The sequence below is a fragment of the Leptodactylus fuscus genome, chromosome 1, assembly GCF_031893055.1.
Source record: "Leptodactylus fuscus isolate aLepFus1 chromosome 1, aLepFus1.hap2, whole genome shotgun sequence".
NCBI lineage: Eukaryota > Metazoa > Chordata > Amphibia > Anura > Leptodactylidae > Leptodactylus > Leptodactylus fuscus.
Genome location: NC_134265.1, coordinates 86,251,706 through 86,274,429, shown reverse-complemented (window position 1 = coordinate 86,274,429; position 22,724 = coordinate 86,251,706).

Here is a 22,724-nt window from a genome sequence, read left to right as displayed (position 1 = left end):
CGTGGGGCTTTAGCCGCGGCAACCGCAGCATAACCGCGGCATAAACGCATTGTGGTTCTTCCCGCAGCGCTTTGAACAGAAAGTTCACAGAGTTTTCCTCTGCGGACTTTCTATTACAATTCTATCCACAGTGCAGGCAAAGTGGATGGGATTCATGCGAATCCCATCCCCATTTTGCGGAAAAGATTGCAGTGCGGACGCGCTGCGATTTGCAAAGCCATTGCGGCTTTGCAAATCACAGCATGTCAATTATACAGTATCTATGGAAACGACGGCGGCTTTCCCGTAGATATAATGTTAAGAGAAAGTCTGCAGAGGAAAACTCTGTGAACTTTCTCTTAAAAGCACTGCGGAAAGAACCGCAATGCGTTCACGCAGCGGTTCTTCCCGCAGTGCTTTAGAGCTGCGGAAACGGCCGGTGGGGCCTTAGCCTTAGACAGTTTTCTCTGTACATTATTTACTGGAGATGGAGCATTGCGCAGGGTCACACATGATATGAATGAGTCAATCTGACTTGGCCACCTACCTTTTGGGTGCATTCACACAGAGGAAAATGGCGCTGAATTTAGTGTGGAATCCACGTTAGATTCAGCGCTGAAAAAGGAAACCATTGAAGTCAATGGGAGGCTTTTTTTTCAGCGCCAGAGTCTGACACGGATTCCACACCAAATTCAGCGCCATTTTCCTCCCTGTAAATGCACCCTTACAGGATCTATAGCAGACACCATCTTTACCTCTATGATATATATGTGAAGAATCACCATCCCCACTTTGATGGGCCCAAAAAATTTAGCTGTGTTGCAAATATGCAGATGAAACACAATCTAAACTTTTGCATGGTTCATCTGATTTACTGGAGGATGATTTCATTATACAGTAGCAATAATAGAGTAGCTACATTCCTCAGCTGAACACAAATGGAAGTAGTGAAGAATGGTGTACTGGTTAAAAAACACTCGAAAGTAGCATTTAGGCTAAGGCCCCATGTTGTGGAAATGCAGCTTTTTTTTTTGTTGCAGATTTTATTGCGTTTTTTTGAGCCAAAGCCAAGAATGGCTACAAAAGGAATGGAAAATGAAAAGGAGCCTCTTATACTTCTCCTTTCTGTTCAATCCACTCCTGGCTTTGGCTCAAAAAACCGCAGCAAAATCTGCAACTAAAAAAGCTGCGTTTCTACAACGTGGGGCCTTAGCCTAAAACCAGAATCCTAATAAAACAACTCAAATTCAGAGAGCAGAATAGGGACTGGAGTAAAGATCAACTCCAAAATAGTGTGTAGGCACTCCTACATATAAAGCAGCTGAACCCAACACTGAAACGTGCAGCCCTCTGTGCTGCTAGAGATAGTACTCACACCGTCCATGACCAACAAGCCAAACAAAGGTTCCATTTCCCTCCATGAATACCTATGGGATAGACATAGTTAGAATGGTTGTCCAGGATTTTCTTTATACCCTGTACAGTGGCCTTTGACTTCCATGAGAGCAGAGCAGCACTACAAGCCTCCGGCCACTATACATGACACAAAGCTATCTTCTTCCATTTCCATGCACTGTATAGTACAGGAATTAGGGTAGGTCATAAATTAAATCATTCTGGACATCCTCTTTAAATACATAGTGGTGCAGACTTGTTAAGATTGGTGTTTCATATGTGAGCCTTAATAAAAAGGCCCAACTGACACGGAGCATGACAATCAGTTCCTGCGTGCCTAAAAGATGGCATGAGATCCAGCCAGTGGCATAACAATTGCAGTCACAGGGGGTTCGACTGTGCCCAGAGAGTTATGGCACCCACGGCCATCATGGAAATGGCTGGGGCCCCGAACCATCATGATAGTGATCGGGGAAAGCCTGGTTCCCCAATTGCTTTACCTATTGTTAATTGCGGTGCACTTTTCCAATATATGCCAACCCAGAGGAGATGACACAAAATAAATAAAAAAAATACTTTTACTCACCTGTCCTGGGCTCAGTATCCTCTCCAGCACTCTTCCGGTCGGTGACTGAGGTCATGCAGGCCAGACCTCACTGCTGGGCCTGTGATTGGGCCCCAGCGGTCAATTGGGGCATGCCGGCGTAATTATGTCATTGCGCCCCATGTGACTGCTGAGGTCCAATCACAGGCCCCAGCAGTGACTTCTGGGGCATATAACCTCAGTTGTCAGAGAGAAGAGCACCAAAGAGGATGTAAAAGACAGCTGGACAGACTAAAGATGCCCAGGAGAGGTGAGGTGAGTATAAGTGTTTGTTATTTTTAATCACTTCTCCTGGGCCTCTACTTATTATACTTTGGGGTTTGAGGAGACCCCAGAATATAATAATAGCACCGGCTCTGGAGTGGGGCTCTTGGAAGCATATAATACTGTGTGTATGCCACTGTGGATCATATAATACTGTGTGGGGGCCACTGTGCAGCACATAATACTGTATGAAGGCCACTATTGATCACATAATACTGTGTAGGGGTCACTGTGAAGCATACAATACTGTTTGGGGGCTACTGCGAAGTATATTATACTGTCTGGGGGCCACTCTGGAGCATATAATACTGTGTGGAGGCCACTCTGGAGGGCATAATAATCTATGGGAGTCACTGTGCAGCATATAATGCCATGTGGGGGGTCACTCTGAAGCATGTTATATTGTCTCAGTATTGTTTACATGCCGAGTGTTGCACTGCTCGCTCATCATATTCTTGATAACTGCAGTTGTGGGTACTACAAATGTATCCCTTTCAAGTATCTGAGATATCACTGCAGCACCCATAACCGTCACTATCAAGAATTTGGTCTAAGGAGGGGGTAGGGGCCCTAGAGAAAAGTTTGCACCGAGGCCCACAAGACCTTAGTTACTCCACTGGTCCCTGCTCTCCCTGCTCCACAAAACTGGCATAGAGGGATTGATAAATCTCCTCCAGTATGTGTTTATAAGATATACACGCATCTGCACAGCAATATAACAAAGCGAAAACACTAAACTAAGGTGTGTACCATAAAGATTGTCTATTGTAAGTAGTGAGGTCACATTTAGATCAACTACGTAAAACCAAACCAAAAGGCACTTTTAAAGACGCCGTATATATACTGTATGTATATACCCTTGTCAGGCTTTATTAGCTTTATCATTATATTTGATAACATTTCAGACATAGGACCCCCGCAGTATTTCGGCCTCACCTCCAGGCACTCACAGCTCACTTCCACTTTGGCAGATGATTATTTGACTATGACCAATAGACAGTGTCCAGCTGTCACCAACTAAGAGGAAGATGAGACGCATGGACTATCAAACCCCCCATAGACTATTAAACCCCCCACCCACCACCCAAAAGACCCCACGGACTGTTATACCCCAAACGACCCACCTCACTCCCCCATACCCACCACTCTTCCCCCTTCAACCCCAACTCTCCCCACCCCCCCCACTCTACTAGCTTTGGCAATGCCAAATATCCACTCGGATGTGCCAATAAAGCTTGTTTGATTTGATTTGACAGATTTCTGGCTCTGTGGGAGACATCCTTCTGTTCCAAGATTACTGTTCTTTGTTCTCATGTTTTGGGAGACTCTTAGACATTCAGCGAGAATTCATTTAAAAACAAGCCCAAGATATTGCTGAATTCAAGTCCTTGTTTCTTTGTGAATTCTTTTCAGTATATTCCTAGATCCAAGGTGTTCCTACAACCCATTCATACTACCGCTCTTGACAATGACGAGAATGTTAATCATACACAGAAAAAAATATATACTTTGAATGTTTTTGGTGAAAGCTGTGCAAATTCATGATGAAGTGACTGAGCATCCCACTTTTATTGAAAAGGATATATTACTGCAGTGCAGAGCTCTTCATTAATATTCCAGCCGGTACCTGCTGCACCAAAAGAATGAACGCTTTTATGCGAACACAGTGGAGAAATTTCAGTATGAAGGCTTTACACACAAGAATGTTGGAAATAAAGGCCTGTTACAGTAAATGTACAATCACTCCAACAATCTTATCCTAGTGACGAAGCCTAAAGGAAACAAACTCAAGGATTGCATTCTGATGATGTATTTAATGAAACAAAATACTGAGAAACAATTGTATTCTGGGGTGTTGTAGTTATTTATATTTCAAGAAAACCTGGGTGAAAAATATCAAGGTTTTTTATTTTTCTAAATTCCCACAAGCAGTTTTAGTGTTAATTGGAAAATTCTTTAATATGTCATTAAAAATTCTTCAAATTATTGTTAGCCTGAAATTTTGGTTTAAGTCATTTTCAGGCAACACATTCCCTTTAAAGAACATTACTTATGCATTATCCTCTTGTGGCTTTCACCAGTGTCTGACTGGAATGTCAAGGTGCAGCAACCCAGCGGAGAAGAACAGAGAGTGTGGAATGAGGCTACACAGGCTGTGCCACCTACTGGGCCTGCAAGGGTGCTCTCACACTCCGAATCCTCCACGAGACTATGCAGAAAAAGCAGATTCCTGCAGCTATTGTCTTTCCCTGGGGCAGTCCTTGTAGGAGAGGGGACCTCTCTATACTGAGTCGGTGTGGATGTTGTTCAGGAGGCCCTGATGATGGTGCAGGCAATGACTCAGGAGTCCAGTGGTTGTAGGGTAAACCAAATAACTTTTATTAAAAAACGCCAACAGATGCTCCAGCAGCTTTGCAGGATGTTGCTCAGTAGAGATGAGCGAACACTGTTCGGATCAGCCGTTCCGAACAGCACGCTCCCATAGAAATGAATGGAAGCACCTGGTACGGCAACCGGCCGCCGGCAAAGTGTACGTGCCAGGTGCTTCCACTCATTTCTATGGGAGCGTGCTGTTCGGAATGGCTGATCCGAACAGTGTTCGCTCATCTCTAACGCTCAGCATACAGTTCCATACACAATGTCCAAGACTTGACGTACTGTTCGCCCTCTCCTCCTCTCGTACCACTCCCTAACTCGGCAGATATGGGACAATAAGTCCTTATAGGGAACATTCTTGTACGGTACCTCTTTAGCTCCTAATCGCATGGACACCAATATCTCTCGGGAACCCCCAAAGTTCTCTCATTAACTCCGGGGCAACCTCTGGTTGCACCTTGGAATTAGATGGCTGATGCTAGAACGCTGCTCTCTGAAGCAGGGCCTGATCTCCTAGTCCTCCAGATCACTGAACTTCTTAACCATCGGACTTCTCAACCACTGGCCTAATCTCTATTAGAGCTGCTAGAGATTATATACCCTTTCCTAGAACCCCGCCCTATGGCCTGTGATTGGTCAAGATGAGTACAGGATTAAATGAAAGTGCGTATGTACTGTAAAATGGCAGACATAATAATAATAAATTTTATTTCTATAGCGCCAACATATTCCGCAGCGCTGTACAATTTGTAGGGTTCAAATACAGACAGAAAGATACATTACAAAGAAAATCATTTCACACAATGGGACTGAGGGCCCTGCTCGCAAGAGCTTACAATCTATGAGTGTTTCTTCCTTAAACACCTATACAGACAAGACAGACAAGACAACCCCGGAGTACAAGTAACAGACACAAAACATATAGCAGCATTGCTCTGGGATGCTGCAAAGTGCCCAACAGTGGGATTGATTCTAGGCCCCACTGCCCACAGCCAGGATTCAGATCAGACAGTGTGGCTACAGGTAATTGTAATGAGCACAGTTCTGAACTTCGGGCTGGCTAGGTTAGCTCCAAAAATAGGTACAGTGGAGCGGAATGGTAAAACAGCCCCAAGCACACAGTGCCCCTCCACAGGGCCAAGTCTGGGCTTCAGACATATTCACCAGAGCCCCTAGTGGTGGGGATGGACTTAGCAGATTCCTTCTGGCAAAGTTAGCAACAAGTGTGAGAGCACAGTGCGCTTGGTGCACCATAAGTTTCAGCAAACCCAGAAGATAGGTAAACTTATCAGAGCAGAAATGGAGCTGACAGAAGGCCTGAAGATGTCTGTAGAAGCATAGGAGCAGGAGAAGCCTCAAGGCAAGGTGGCGGAGATGGTTATGTGGTCTACGGTCTGGTCGGCAACAAGAGGTCAGCGCAGTACAGGACGGTCAGGCAGAAGAATGGTCAACAATCCGGTTTTGCAAAGTGAGGTCAGTGCAGTACAGAATCAGGATCAATGGAGAGGAGTCTAGGAAGCAAGCAGGGGTCATAACGGAGAGGAGTTCAGCAGCAGAATCGGCAGACAGAGGCAGAGGTCAAGTAACAGAGTCAAGAGGTCAAACACAGACAATACAACAGGTGCAGGATAACATGCTTACTTCCAGAGAACTGAATAGCCAGCGGTGAGAAAGAAACGGAAGTGCGCTAATAAAGGTTCAGAACAAACAAACAACCCTTAAAGGGAAACACATACTAATAGTCGTGGCTGTACAGTCATGGCCAAAAGTTTTGAGAATGATACAAATATTAATTTTTACAAAGTCTACTGCTTCAGTTTTTCTAATGGCAATTTGCATATACTTCAGAATGTTATAAAGAGTGATCAGCTTAACAGCAATTACTTGCAAAGTCAATATTTGCCTAGAAAATGAACTTTATCCCCAAAAACACATTTCAACATCATTGCAGCCCTGCCTTAAAAGGACTAGCTAACATCGTTTCAGTGATTGCTCCATTAACACAGGTGTGGGTGTTGATGAGGACAGGGCTGGAGATCAATCTGTCATGATTAAGAATGACACCACTGGACACTTTAAAAAGAGGCTGGTGCTTGGCATCATTGTTTCTCTTCTGTTAACCATGGTTATCTCTAAAGAAACACGTGCAGTCATCATTGCACTGCACAAAAATGGCCTAACAGGGAAGAGTATCGCAGCTAGAAAGATTGCACCTCAGTCAACAATCTATTGCATCATCAAGAACTTCAAGGAGAGAGGTTCCATTGTTGACAAAAAGACTCCAGGGCACCCAAGAAAGACCAGCAAGCGCCAGGACGGTCTCTTAAAAGTGTTTCAGCTGCGGGATCGGGCTACCAGCAGTGAATAAAGACATGAATAAAGAATGGTACCAGAATGTCCTCCAAGATCAACTTCTCCCAACCGTCCAAAAGCAGTTTGGCGATCAACAATGCCTTTTCCAGCATGATGGAGTACCTTGCCATAAAGCAAAGGTAATAACTAAATGGCTCAGGGAACAAAACAGAGATTTTGGGTCCATGGCCTGGAAACTCCCCAGATCTTAATCCCATTGAGAACTTGTGGTCAATCATCAAGAGATGGGTGGACAAACAAAAACCTACAAATTCTCCGCTTCAGGCGGCACTATGCCAGGGCCTCAGGGAGGGCGGCATTTTTGGTTACCTAAGCCAGTCCAAGACAAGCTGTCCTGGACTGGCTTAGCACCGAGCGGTGGTTTGGGGAGGCCACTGGAGCAGCGCTGCTCCAGCAGCCTTCTCTCACGCTCAGGCAGAGAGCAGGTCGTCTCCGTGCCTGCTCTCTGCCGGCGAACGGCGCTAAGCCCCGCCCCCTGTACTTCGCCACGCTCCCTCCGCTCCGCCATGCCCCCTCCGCTCTGCCCCCTCCTCCCGGCGGGGGGGGGGGGGGGCGGCTTTCTGTAGTTCGCCTCGGGCGGCGAAAGGGGCAGGTTCGCCCCTGGTCGGGAGCCATGCTTCTCATCTGCCATACAATATGCACCACTGCACTACCTAAATCCATCCTGTATGGCAAGCAAGCAGTGGCTCCTAGAATTGTTAATATTACCTGTAGCCACAATGTCCTGAAAAACCTGATCTGCAGGGGTCTGGGCAGTCAGTCCCTTGCTAATGTAATATTTGTGGCCTATCCTAAGGACAGGCTGTGAATATTAGAAAGATGGATAAGCCTTTTAAAGAGGTTGTCCAGAAATTGGAGCAATCCATGTAGAAGATGGGGGGTGGAAAGTTTTTTTTTTTCAAAAAAGGATAATCACCTGTACCCGGAGATCTGTTGTTCACCGCCGATGTCCATTCAGACTCATGCAGGCGCATTCTTGCTGGGACTCCTGCGTCTCATGTAATGGCTGAGACCAATTAGGTACAAAGTACAGGATTTCCAGAAATGAGGTGCCACATTGAAACCAAACAGACATTGGTGGGAGACAACAGGGTGCTTAGGACAGGTGAGTATGCTTTTTTAAACTTTACACCTTCCTTGCCACCACAGGGGTTGCATCAATTTGTGGACAATCTCTTCAAAGGGGTTGTCTGCGCCTAATTTTTTTATATCCACTTCACTGGTTCCACCCAGCGCCGCACCTCTCATGAGGCAACCTGAAGCGACCGGGAGGGCGGCATTTTTGCCGACCTAAGCCAGTCCAGGACAAGCTGTCCTGGACTGGCTTAGTGTCACCGTGTCTGCAGCCGACACGGGAAGCGAGCGGTGTATTGGGGCGACCCTGCTGGACGCAGCGCTGCTCCAGCAGGGCCGCCCTTCACAAGCAGGCAGAGAGCAGGTCCTCTCCCTGCCTGCGAATGCCGCTCGCTCCGATAGGCCCCGCCCCCTTTACGACGGCCCGCCCCCTTTCCGATCGGTACCGCCCCCTTTCTCGCGGCCCCGCCCCCTCCTCGTCTGCTTCAGGCGCCAGAAAGCCAAGGTTCACCACTGGTTCCACCTCCCCTACACTGGCCACTTCACTGGTCCCCCATACTGTATAATGGCCTCATCACATCACTGTATGGGGGGGAACAGTGATAGACCCACGGTATGGGGGGGGGGACCAGGACAAGGGCCACTGTATGGGGGGAAATAGTGAAGCGGCCACTGTATGGGCCATGCAGTGTCCCCTTCAATGGTCTCCTTAATAGCAGGATTAGGTTATTACTTACATGTCTGCTCTCCGCTCTTGCACCTTCTTGCTACACTGTTGTGATGTCATGTAGCCAGTGGCGTAACTAGGAATGGCGGGACTCCAAGGAGAACTTTTTTTTTATGCAGATTGTAAGCTCCCCGTATTCCTGCACTCACTATTATGCCCCATAGTGGCCCCTGCATAAAGTACTATAACCCATAGTGGCCCCTGCACACAGTATTATGCCCCATAGGGCCCTTGCAAACAGTATTATGCTCCACTGTGGACCAGACATCAACAATTATTATACTTGGGGTCTTTTCAGACCCCAGAGTATAATGATCGGGACCCAGGATAGAAACATAAAAAACACTGTTACTTACCTTTCTTGGGCTCCGGCACACTCCCCACTGATGTTGGTTGTCTTCACTGATGGAAAAGACGTCACATGAGTTGGCCTTACGTCGCAACGCATAACGACACAAGCTCGGCCCACGTGACGTCTGGGACGTCACCAAGTAGGCCCAAAGCATTTCGGAGCCCAGGAGAGGTAAATAACAGTGTTTTTTATGTTCCCTCACCTCTCACAGCCCTCGGATCATTATACTCCGGGGTCCAGAGTATAATGATAGCAGTGTTTGTGGGGTTTGCGTGCCCGCGGCCTTACTTACTGATCCCCCTCCTGCTCACAGCTGCCTCCACAGAAGGGGAAGCGCCAGTGAGCAGGAGCGAGGATTCAGTAAGTAAATTGAGCCTGTTCCCTCCTGGAGTTACTCCAGCAAGTAATAACCTATTAAAAAAAAAAAATCAGGGGCTCGTTGTGCCCCCCCAATGTCCCAGGTTCTGTGGCAGTGGCTCCCACTGCTACCTCAATAATTACGCCCCTGCATGTAGCATTCAGAGCAGGAAGGAGCTGGAGAAGCCGGAGAGCAGAAAGGTAGGTACTGGCTCCTCGAGAAGAAGGGACCATGTGTTCCTGAAACGCATCGCTTTTCTTGACTGACTAACCGCAATAGTTACTATGTAACTTTTTTATTCGTATATGGAAAATAAAAGTTAAATTTTAATTACCGTGGAGTTTACTTGACCATCTTCCTGGATGCAGCTGGTTTCCTATAAAAAAAAAAAAAAGCTATGACTGTCAAAATATGGTGACTCTTGACAGATTTTTTTTGTAAAGTTTTGGATTTTTTAAAAATGTAAAAAAAACTATATAAATTTGATATCACCAAAATCGGACCAATCCATTTTGACTGCACAGTATACACTGTAAAAACAAAACAAAGAAGGTTGCAGAAATGCAGTTTTTCTCCAATTCCACCCCATTCTGAATTTTTTTCCAGCTTCTTAGTACACTGTACAAAATATTAAGTGGTACCAATACAAAGTATAATTTTTCCAACAAATATTAACCCCTTCCTACCGACAGGATTTTTTGATTTTTGTTTTTGACCCCCTCCCCCCCCTTCCAAACCCCATAACTTTTTTATTTCTCTGCTCTCAGAGTCATATGAGGTCTTAATGTCTGCGCGACAAATTTTTCTTCATGATGCCGCCATTAATTATTCTGTACAATTTACTAGGTGGAAAAAAAAGTCAGAATGGGGTGGATTTGAAGAAAAAGTGCATTTGTGCGATTTTCTTACAGGCTTCATTTTTTTTTTTTTTTTGTAACTCAAATTTTTATTGAAAAATTTTCCTGTTTTATACAAGAAGAAAAGACAATTACAAGTAACAAGGCGAACACCCGCCCTGCGAACAAAAAAGCACACAGTGCAACACAAGAAAAAATAAAAACAAAAAAAGCAACATAGAGAAAAAACAAAACAAAAAAGAGAGGGGGGGGAGGAGGAGGGAGGGGGTTAGTGGGACAGGTGGGTGGGGGAGAGGACTAAACATAGAGGGTGAAAGGGTAGGTAGGGGTGAGTGTGAGCAGTCAGGAAACCAGCGAGAGCGCTCGTCAGGTCAGCCATACCACAGCCAGTTAGGAAGGGCTCGGGAGCAACCACCGGTCAAATACTTGAAATGAACAACAAGAGTATCAATCAGAGGAGGGGTCAGAGCCCAGGAGCGTCCGGTACTCTGCAGACTGTTGAAACCTGAACCAGTAGAACCAGGTTTTGATGTACGCCTCAGTCGTACCATGCAGGAAAGACGTGAGATTTTCCATGTGCATTATCTCGTTGACCTTCGAAATCCAGAGGGAGAGAGGAGGAGGATCCACTCGTTTCCAAAAAAGGGGGATACAAGCCCGGGCAGCGAGGACCAGGAATCTAAGCAGGGAACGCTTAAAGACCTTTACCGAAGACTCACAATGATTAAGGAGGAACAAGGCAGGGCCCAAATGGTGAGAAGTTTCAGTAAGCTGGAGGGTTATCCGTTTGACTCCCTCCCAGAAGGACGAAAGGGCAGGACAGGACCAGAAAATGTGTAGCAACGTGCCTTCCTCGTCGCCACAGCGCCAACATAGTGGGGAGACCTGAGGAAACATAGCATGGAGTCTCGTAGGAACCCTATACCATCGGGACAAGATTTTGTAGCTGGCCTCCTGGTGGCGAGAGCTGATGGAGGCAGTATGAGAAAGGTGAAAAATACGCCTACGCTGTTCCTGAGAGAGGGAAAGGGATAAATCAAATTCCCATTTCAGCAAGAACGGCGGAACAAAGTCCTCCGGAGGTTCAACCAGGATCTGGTAAGTGAGCAAGAGGGAGTGGCGGAGGGGGCCAGCGCCAACACAAATCTTCTCCAAGGGGGTAGGTTCGACACGGAACTCTGCAGGAGCAGGAAGAGAATGCAAAAAGTGACGAAGTTGCATCTCACGCCAAGCATCCAAAGGTGGCAGCTCAGGAGGGGCCTGAGAGCTCAGAAGTGTATTCCATCCCCCTGCGTCCTGGAAGTGACAGGCACGATAAATCCCATGACGGCGCCAATTACGGAAAACTCGATCAAACATTCCCGGTGGAAAGGCAGGATTGCCCAGCACTGGGAAAAAAGCGGAATCCTTAGGGAGGAGAGTGGAGCGAACAAGGCCCCTGGAGCAAATCCGAAGCGTGGGACCAAGGGTAGGGTGAGAAAAGAGAGATGACAATGAGGAGGAGTCCAACCATGGGGCAACCTGCAAAGGGATAGGAGAGAATGCCTGTTCGATGTAGACCCAAGGTTTAGAAACAGCATGCCTACACCAGTCCACGACACGAGTCAGGTGGGTAGCCAAATAATAGGACTTCAGGTCCGGAAGCGATAAACCACCACATCTCTTGGGACGAAAGAGAAAAGCCTTACTCACTCGGGCGGGTCTGCCTGACCAGATGAACTTCAGTTGGATGGAAGTGAGGGATCTAAGAAAAGACAGAGGAATGTGAATGGGAAGCGTCTGCATCAAGTAGAGAAGACGAGGAAGAATGTTCATTTTAAAAATCGCGCATCTCCCGAACCAGGTAAAGGCTCCAGTGGACCATCGAGTACAATCAGCCCTGATAGACGCCAGAAGTGGGGGGAAGTTGCAACGAAAGAGATCTTTCGGATCCGGAGTAAGATAAACCCCCAAATACTTGAGAGAAGTGGGGGCCCAATGAAAAGGGAAAGATTGACTCAATGAGGTGGCCGCTGAGGAGGAAAGGGTCACATTAAGGGCTTCCGACTTCGAAAAGTTGATTTTAAAGTTTGAAAGGGTCGAGTAAGCCTGAAAGGCGAGCATCAGAGCCGGAAGAGAGACATGCGGGGAGGAGAGAAAAAATAGCAAGTCATCTGCATAAGCCGCCACTTTGTATAAACGGGAAGAATGAGCAGCGCCTGAGATGTTCGGATCGGCTCGAACCTGGCGGAGGAAGGGTTCAAGAGTCAAGACGAAAATGAGAGGCGAAAGGGGGCAACCTTGCCTAGTGCCATTTCGGATAGGGAAGGACTGGGACAGTAAACCGTTCACCCTGACCATCGCTGTGGGGAGAGAGTAAAGAGCCATGATCCAACTCATCATGCGGTGGCCAAGACCAATATGTAACAGGGTCTCTTCCATGAACCGCCAGTTGACCCTGTCGAAGGCTTTCTCGGCGTCAGTTGAAAGAAGCATGAGAGGAGAGCCCGACTGTTTAGCCCCATACATGAGGTTGATAGCTTTGGTAGTATTATCTCGAGCCTCACGGCCGGGTAAAAATCCAGCTTGATCCGGGTGAATAATATTTCCTAGCAAGGGCGATAAACGGGTCGCTAGGATCTTGGCTAAAATTTTTAGATCAACATTGATTAGCGAAATGGGGCGGTAGTTAGAGCACAGAAGAGGGTCTTTTCCCGGTTTGGGGATAACCGCTATGTGAGCACGCAGGGAGTCACGACAAAGGGCCGAGCCATCGGTGAGAGAATTGAAAACTTTCAACAGTCTGGGGCGGAGTTCAGGGCCAAGTTTCTTATAGTATACCAAGGTAAGGCCGTCTGGACCTGGGGCCTTACCCGTTGCCATACTGGAGATAGCTAAAGAAATTTCCTCCTCAACAATAGGAGATTCCAAGGCGGTCAAGTCCTCCAGAGACAACGACGGGACACCAGAGGAAGAGAGATAAGAACGAATGCGATCTCGGAACTCCGTGTCAGGGAGAGGAGAAGGGCCAGAGTCTACAGAATATAAAGAGGCATAGTAGTCCCGAAAGGCAGCCGCAATATCAAGGGGCATGTGTAATCGAGTACCCTGGGCGGAACCGATGCATGGAACGTAGGTGGAGGACTGCTGAACCCGAAGGGCCCTAGCTAGGGAACGCCCGCTCTTATTTCCAAACTCATAAAAATGACGTCTGCATTTAGCTAGAGTACCCTTCACCCTATCAGTGACGAGCGTACGCAATTCTTCTCGGGCGCTGGCAAGCTGGGAATAAACATCAGGAGTGATTTGGCGCTTATGAAGGAGTTCCAACGAGCGGATCCGCTGCAGCAGAGATTCAATACAAGCCCGGCGTTCCTTGTTTAAGCGGGAACCATGTTGCAACAGAATACCCCGGATAAAACATTTGTGAGCCTCCCACACCATAGGAGGAGCAATCCCCGACAATTCCTCCCTCTCAAAGTATTCCCCCAAACGGGTCTTAATGTCATCCAGGATGGTTACATCATCAAGAAGTGATGCGTTAAGCTTCCACTGACGCTGGAAGGGAATAGGAGAGGACAAGGAAACAGACAAAGTAACTAAAGCATGGTCGGAGAAAGTAATGTTGTCGACTTCCGCAGCCAACAAAGAATGGAGATGTTGGTGACGGATAAAGAGGTAGTCAATACGGGAGTATCGGTGATGGACCGGAGAGTAATAGGAGTAATCCCTATCCAATGGGTGGAGTAACCTCCAGGAGTCCACAAGCTGGTGGGAATGAAGGTCCCTCTTAACCCTCCTGATGAGTGAGTAAGGGTGAGAAGAGACGCCAGCAGAAGAGTCCAATGAAGGGTCCAGGACCAGATTAAGATCACCCCCCGCCACCAGGAAGCCCTCCACAAAGCCGTCCAACAGCCCTAAGTAAGAACTAAGGGCACGACCCTGTCCTGAGTTAGGTAAATACAAAGAAACAAAAGTAAAAAGTTGAGAGGAGATACGACCCTTTACCATAACAAGTCTCCTCTCAGAATCAGTGCGAGTCTCCAAATGTTCCCAAGGCAGGGAGCGAGAAATCAAGATACTAGTCCCTCTGGATTTCGGGTCAGGAGAAGAGCTATGATATGCATGAGGAAACCAAGCATTAGTCAACTTGTATGGCTTGGTAGAGCAATGGTGAGTTTCCTGCAAAAATACAACATGAAGGCGCTTACCTTTGAGCAGATTGAAGAGTACGGAGCGCTTCTCTGGACTATGAAGGCCTCTCACATTGAGGGAGCCAATGGTGATGGAGGAAAGGTGATCAAGGGGAGGCATGGAGGGAGACGGGCTTTCCCAGCTCACACCCTAGGAGAAAAGGGAGAAGAAAAAAAAAAAGGGGGGGGGGGAGGGAGGGGAGAGGGCGAAGAATTGAAGAGGGTAAAGGGTGAGGGAAAGAAAAAAAAAAAAAAAAAAGAGGAAAGTAACAGGGTAGAGGAAGGAGAGCAGTAAAGAAAGGGGGGGGGGGAGAAAGGAAAGGGAAAAGAACCAAGAGTAGAACAAATCTAACTACCCCTAGACAAATGGGCCAGGGGCACAACAACAGACAGGAAGGAGTGAGGGAGTAAGAAAAGATGGGGGGGAGAAGTGGGCCCGCAAGCACCACGAGTGTACCTGGTAAGGAAAACCCTATGCCCCCACCCCCAACAAAATGTATAGGGATAGGAAGCACAGGGCTACAAAGTGACTCTAAGGTCCAAATAACAACATTGTATAAAAACACAGCAATATCAACAACAAGGGCCATCTATAAAGCCCAGCAGGCACAGGATCAAGAGGAACAGAGTAGTCACAGAACAAAATAAAATAAACATAGTGAAAATGTCCACCGACCGCGAAACAAGTCCAAGACCACTCAACATAAAAGGATATCAACACTGTCCTGTGGGCAGATCAAAGACCGGTGGCACGAGGGATCATGCTTCAATGGGAAGCTGAGCTGAGAGATCTGGTTGACGGAGCGGAGACCCAGGCGGATCCGGTATTGGAAGACATCGTGGAGATGAGTTTCGCCGAGGTCTCTCTCTGGAAGCAGACAAAGAAGAACGCCTGGAACCGCGGCCGCGTCTGGATATAGTAGGGCGGGAGGAATCCAGAGCAAGCCAGTTCGGGACTGAGACAGGGCGCACATCCAGGGAGGCAAACAAATCAGGCAAGTCCGCCGGGGAATGGACAACAATCGAAGATGAGCCAACACGAACAATCAAATGGAAGGGATGACCCCACCTATAGGAACCTCCACAGTCCTTAATCAGAGTCAACACCGGCTGAAGGGCACGGCGCATAGCCAACGTGCGGGATGAGACGTCTGGGTAGAGCTTGACAGAAGCATTCTCAAAAGGCACCGATCCCATATCCCATGCACACCTCAGGATGTGTTCCTTGTCCGTGAAGTAATGTAGTCTACACAGAACATCTCTAGGGTTAGCAGGGTCAAGCGGGCCAAAACGTTGGACTCTATGCACACGGTCCATCATGAAGGTAGCATCCAGCGGGCGTTGAGTCGCCATATTGAAAATGGTATTAATACGTCCGATCAGATCATCCTGAGGGCCTTTTTCTGGCACTCCTCGTAATCGAATATTATTTCTGCGACCCCGGTTCTCCTGGTCATCCAGGAGCAAAGCAATTTGTTGAAGGCGGGCCTCAGAGTGGGTTTGATTGCTCTCCACTGCAGACAGGCGTTGTTCCAAGGAGGACAGTGTTTGATCAGTAGCGTCAGCCCTAGTAGTAAGTTGAGACACATCAGACTGGATCGCACCGAGGGCCTGTGCCTGGGATTGTTCCATTCGGGAAACTACAGCATCCAGGTCCTGTTTAGTGGGCAGAGCTTGAATAAGGTCCCGAAGTAGCTGAAAGTCCGCAGAGGCAATATGGGCTGCCGAGCAGGGCAGGGAGGCTGAATCCAAGGATTGCATGTCACGTCCAGGGGGGGAGGCAGACAGTGAAGGAGGTGGCTGCGATTGGCGTAGCGGAGGAGATGGAGGAGCCATGTCATCAGTGCCAGACCCAGTAGCCGAGGTTCCAGATCGGGACAGGAAGGTAGAGATTGACGGTGAGTGAGTAAGAGAGCGGCCCGGCGTGCGGGAAGGAGCAGTAGAGGTGTTAGGACGTCTTCTGGACATATCACAATGAGAAACGACCACAGAAGGTAATGAAGGTACACTCGCAGTATCACCAGGCCTGACATGAGGCGGTCACTCAGTTCCATAATCAAACCCGGTACCCGTGAGGTGCCAATAGAGCAGTGGGAGCAGTGCTAGTTCCGTGGGGATATACTGTAGAGCATATAACACACAGCAAGTGGAGGAAGGTGAGGAGCCCCCCCTGATGGTGGAGTAGGGGCTCAACACTCCCTTCACACCACTGCAGTCCACAGCAACAAAAAGAAAAAAAAAGAAAAAAATTTCCCTGCTAGAAAGGTCTCTGAAGAGTGTAAGAAAGTCCAAAAAACAGCAGGGGGTACTCACAGAGTTAGCAGAATGTCCCAGTAGAAAGCGTCAGGATGGGAGCCAAAACAGCAGGGGGGGTGAGGTGTCTCCACTTCAGGCAATGCAGGGAGGCCAGGCAGCAGGTAGAGCAAGGGCCGAACACAGTGAAGCCTTCAGGGAGCTGCAAGCTGCAAATCCCCACAGACGCTGCAGGAAGACCAGAGGAGGGACACCAGAGGACCTCGCCGAGCCAGGAATCACCGCAGAGCAGCAGGCAGGATCAACCGCAGGCAGCCACCCACAGGGAAGCCAGCCGGGATGTAGGCCGCAAATCCAAGATGGCGGCCGCAGCGGTACGAAGAGGAGGCAGCGCTGCAGATGAGGAGACCGGCAGGCGGAGGACACCAGGAGGCACCAGAAGATCTCCACCGGGATGAAGAGGGACCGGAATGTCCGGCAGCCAAGTCGCTGCAAGCAGGTCACAGCGCAGGACCAAAGGAGCCGGGTAGGCCGCGAGGCCAAGATGGCGGCCGGACTCGGGCAGTGCAGCAGGCCGCAGTGTTTTCAACCGCCCGGGACCACGCAATACCCGACAGATGGCGCCCAGACACGGCAGACGGAGGCCTGGGGGAGAGCCCCAGGGCAGCTCAGGGCATGTGCGGCAGGATGGCTCCGGCAAACCCAGGATGGAGAGCGAGAACACGGAGAGCTCCGGGAGATGCGTCCGCTCCCATACCACAGGCTTCATTTTTACGGCGTTCACTGTGCAGCCAAAATGACATGTCACCTGTATTCTGTGTTTCGGTATGATTCCAGGGATACCTAATATATATGGTTTTATTTACATTTGAACCCCTTAACAAAAATCCAAAACTGTACCAAAAATTTTTTTTCTAAAAGTCGCCATATTCTGACACCCGTAACTTTTTTTATATTTCTGTGTACAGAAGTGCATAGGGCGTCTTCTTTTGCGGGGCCGGGTGTACTTTTTAGTTATACCGTTTTGGGGAATTGCTTTTGCTTTGATCACTTTTTTTTTTCAAATTTTTATCAGAGGCAAAACAGTGACAAAATAGGCGGGTTGGCACTTTTGACTTTTCTCCCACTAAGGCATTTACCGTATAGGAAAAATATTTTTATAGATTTGTAGAGCGGGCGATTTCGGACACAGGGATACCTAATATGTATGTGTTTCACAGTATTAACTACTTTTATATGTGTTCTAGGGAAAGGGGAGTGATTTGAATTTTTATGATTTATTATTATTTTTATATTTTTTTGTACTTTTAAAAAACAAAAATTTATGCATTTATTAGACCCCCTAGGAGTCTTGAACCCCAGGGGATCTTATCACTAGTGCAATGCATTACAATGCTAATGCATTGCCATGCATTGGAAAATATTGGGGCTTCTATTGCAGGCTACATAGAGTAGCCTGCAATAGAAGCCAGTGAATGAAAGGTCAGGGGGCCTTCATGATCCCTGTCGCCAGATCTCCGCAGGGATCATGCAGACAGGAAAGTAGTTCACAATGTACTTTCCTGTCCGCACGATTCGTGTGGACAGCGCACGGCAAGCACATGGATCCCATTATAGTCTATGGGGTCTGTGTGCTTTTACTGTACACTGCTTGCAGTTGTGTTCGGTATTCCCTGAACAGGTTACCGACACAAATGTGAACCAGGCCTTATTTTCAGTACGGAGACAAAGTTCTGCAAGTTCTACTTTTCTATCCGCATAAAAAAAACTGATTACATGCGGATTACTTTTAAAGAGGCTCTATCATTGGGAAAAGTCATTTTTAACTAATCACATCCTTGCATAGCCTTTAGAAAGTCTATTCCACACCTACCTTTTGTATGTAAATTGCCTCAGTGGCTTTTGAATGAGCCCGCTTTTATTCATATGCTAATTAGCTTCCAGCTAAGCACCGAGAGGCTAAATAGCATATGAATAAAAACGGGCTAATTCAAAAACTACTGAGACGATTTACATACAAAAGGTAGGTGTGGAATATCCTTTCTAAAGGCTGTGAAAGTATGTGCATAGTTAAAAATTAATTTTTCCAATGATAGAGCCCCTTTACAACCCATTGAAATGAATGGGTTTTCATCCGGACTGTTTGAAATCAGTTTCTGAAGATGTCAAATATTGATTACGTACGAAATGGCCAAACGCAGATGTGAACCAGGCCTTTGTGAGTGAGGAATAAGGCGACTTGTGGAAGGTGGAGGCTTCTACCACCTTATATGTCCAAACAATGCTCAGATACCTGCTACATGAAGTGAGTACTTTCAGCAATGGGAAGCAAATTATATAGTACCCTAACCAAGTTGAGTTTTGCTAATTCAAATTAAGATGGGCCAGTACTTTTTAGTGTAAAAGGGATCCACATCCTATTTATTCCAGCCAGTTACTCTGACAGAGTATTCTGAAGTAGTTTAGTTAGTGCTATGCCCGTAAGGGCTTCTATAACTTGCATATAGTATTTTCAACAGTCCCCTGAAGAATCCTGGACGCCCACAGGATGAAATGTACATAGGGACACAACAGAGCAATTTGCAGGACTAGTTTGGGACTGCCCTTGTAAGGGCAGGAGCTAATGTAGGTAGTTAGGTTTTAGACAAAAAGGGTCTAACAGGGTCAGAGTTTCTATAAAATACCTGGAATGTGTTTGAACCGGTATACTTAACTATCCCACGTGGACATGCTAAGAGTGTTCCATGTTTTCCTTTACACATGTGTGATATGTGATCTGAAGTGACAACCATAGTGGCATGTTTAAGTGGTAATGCCTCTGGTTTATCTACATGCTAAGCTGTGATATGAAGTGACAAGATCATTAGGCTGAGACCCATAGTGGCATAGTGTGTGTGAGTGATGCCCTTCTAAGCGGTTGTTGTATTTTCCGAAAGAGGGACAAAATGTGTGGCGCGCGTAGTGCGCTGCGGCAAATTTAGCCCCACCCACTTTTGTGTTGACTCCGCCCATTCTCATTAATTATTTTTTTTTTCATGTGCCCGCACACAGTATAATCCTCCTACAGTCACTCGTAAATTATATGTCCCCCCTCTATCTCTCCCCCAGTTTCATATACACCCTTCATCTGCCTCCAGTTTTATGTCTCCCCTCCATCTCTGCCCCCAGTTTCATGTCCCCTCCATCTCTGCCCCCAGATTCATGTCCCCCATCTCTTCCCCCAGTTTCATGTCCCCATCTCTTCCCCCAGATTCATGTCCCCCCATCTCTGCCCCCAGATTCATGTCCCCACATCTCTGCCCCCAGATTCATGTCCCCACATCTCTGCCCCAGATTCATGTCCCCACATCTCTGCCCCCAGATTCATGTCCCCACATTCATGTCCCCCCCATCTCTGCCCCCAGATTCATGTCCCCACATCTCTGCCCCCAGATTCATGTCCCCTCCATCTCTGCCCCCAGATTCATGTCCCCTCCATCTCTGCCCCCAGTTTCATGTCCCCCCTCCATCTCTGCCCCCAGATTCATGTCCCCATATCTCATGCCCTAGATTCATGTCCCCCCATCTCTGCCCCCAGATTCATGTCCCCCCGTCTCTGCCCCCAGATTCATTTCCCCCCATCTCTGCCCCCAGTGTCATTCCATCCTCTCCTTCATCTGCCCCCAGTTTCACGTTCCACCTGAGTGTACACATTACACTTACCTTCTCCTAGTTCCCGCACCGCTCTCTGCACGCCTCTCTCTCACATTGGCACACAGTTGTAGACGCGATGTGATGTAAATCACATCGCGTCTACAAAGCCAGTAGCCGGCGTGCAGTGGCGAAACAAGGAGCTGCACTGTGTTCAGCTCCTTGCTTTAGCCGCGTATGTGTTCAACTCAGATCTGTGTCCTCTGGACGCAGATCTGAGTTGAAATCGGGACATACCTCCCTCCAACCGGGACCGCAGGACACGTCACCGGAATTGTGAATGTCCCGCAGAAATCGGGACGGTTGGGAGGTATGGCAGTGGCAAAACTACCATGGAAGCAGCGGAGGCAGCTGCTACAGGGCTCGGGACATTAGGGGACCCGGTGACAGCTGCTACCGCTGCGTTTTTTTCATTTTTCTTAATAGGCCGTTACCAGCTGGCGTTATTGCAGCCGGTAACGGGCCCTATTTACTTAACGATCCTGGCTGGGCCGGGATCGGTAAGTGACACCGCGGGCCCCACAAAGACTATTATTATACTCAGGGGTCTTTGCAGACCTCCGAGTATAATGATGAGAGGCAGGGGTGAACCTACCCCTTTCGCAGCCCGAGGCGAACTACGGAAAGCCCCCCCCTCCAGGTGTGGGTGTTGATGAGGACAGAGCTGGACAGGGGCGAACCTGCCACTTTCGCCGCCCGAGGCGAACTACAGAAAGCCGCCCCCCCCCCCCCGCCGGGAGGAGGGGGCGGAGCGGAGTGGGCGTGGCGGAGTGGGCGTGGCTGAGCAAAGGGGGTGGGGCTTAGTGCCGCTCGCAGGCAGAGAGCAGGCACGGAGAGAACCTGCTCTCTGCCTGAGCGTGAGGGGAGGCTGCCGGAGCAGCGCTGCTCCAGTGGCCTCCCCAAACCACCGCTCGGTGCTAAGCCAGTCCAGGACAGCTTGTCCTGGACTGGCTTAGGTAATCAAAAATGCTGCCCTCCCTGGGGCCCTGGCATAGCGCCGCCTGAAGTGCTCGCTTCAGGTCGCCTCATGGGAGGTGCGGCGCTGATCGGAGGCCCAGGAGACATAAGAAACATAAAAAACTGTGTTACTTACCTTTCCAGGCTCCGGGCATGCTTCGGCCTAGTTGTCTGATGTCTCTGACGTCAGATGAACCCGGCCTGCGTCCCGGGTCAGGTAACGTCCGACGTCATTGAAGAAGGCCGACAGCGGAGGACTGCAGCGGAGTCGGGGGACAGGTAACAGTGTTTTTTAATATTTTTATTCCCCTGGGTCTCCGATTATTATACTCTGAGGTCTGAAAAGACCCCAGAGTATAATAATTGTTTATGGGTGTCACAGTGGGACAAAATACTGTGTGCAGGGGCCACTAAGGGACATAATACTGTGTGCAGGGGCCACTAAGGGACATAATACTGTGTGCAGGGGCCACTAAGGGACATAATAGAGCGCGTAGGAATGCGGAGGAGGGGGTCGGTCGAGGTTTTCGGTGTTTGTCGGGGAGGGGGTGGCCCATGTCAAAAGTTCGCCACGGGGCTCAGTCATTCCTCGTTACACCACTGGAAAAAAGGGTTTTATAGTGTTGTACTGCAACAACTTTCCCATAGCTTGTACTGAAGCTGCTGAATAATCTCTTCTGGAGCACATCGATTAACCTGAAGTGTATAAACCATTCTTGTTGCTACCCATCTATCAAAGAGAAAACTGTACTAAGGTTATTTATTAAGAACTGGAGCTTTATGTGCAAAAGACATCAAAGCTGAGAGGAGTCTGCCTTCTTTGAAAGACCTATGTAACCTAGAAGTGAACTCATTATTTTCCCTCTAGGTGGTCTACTTTTCAAGTAGAAAAAGGCAGAAACAGGCATGTTCATAGCCGTCAGAAGCTTACATTGTCTATATTTGTGGAATCAGAATCCAGAGTGACATATTACAAAAATGAACGAAATATATGGAATTAGAGATGAGAGAGTACTAATCGAAACTGTAGTTTCGAATAGCACGCTCCCATGGGAAGGAATGGATGCAGCCGACACGCAGCTGGTGCCAGCGTCCTGCCACTTAACCCCCTGCGCGCTAGCCGCTCCCATTCATTCCTATGGGAGCATGCTATTCGAAACTACCATTTTGAATAGTACTCACTCATCTATATATGGATTGCTACCTAATAAATAACAATTGCACTAGTATAAAACAATCACTAGGAGGCGCAGTGGCTCTAGGAGAACCCCGAAAGAAGGCGCTCGGCCCATA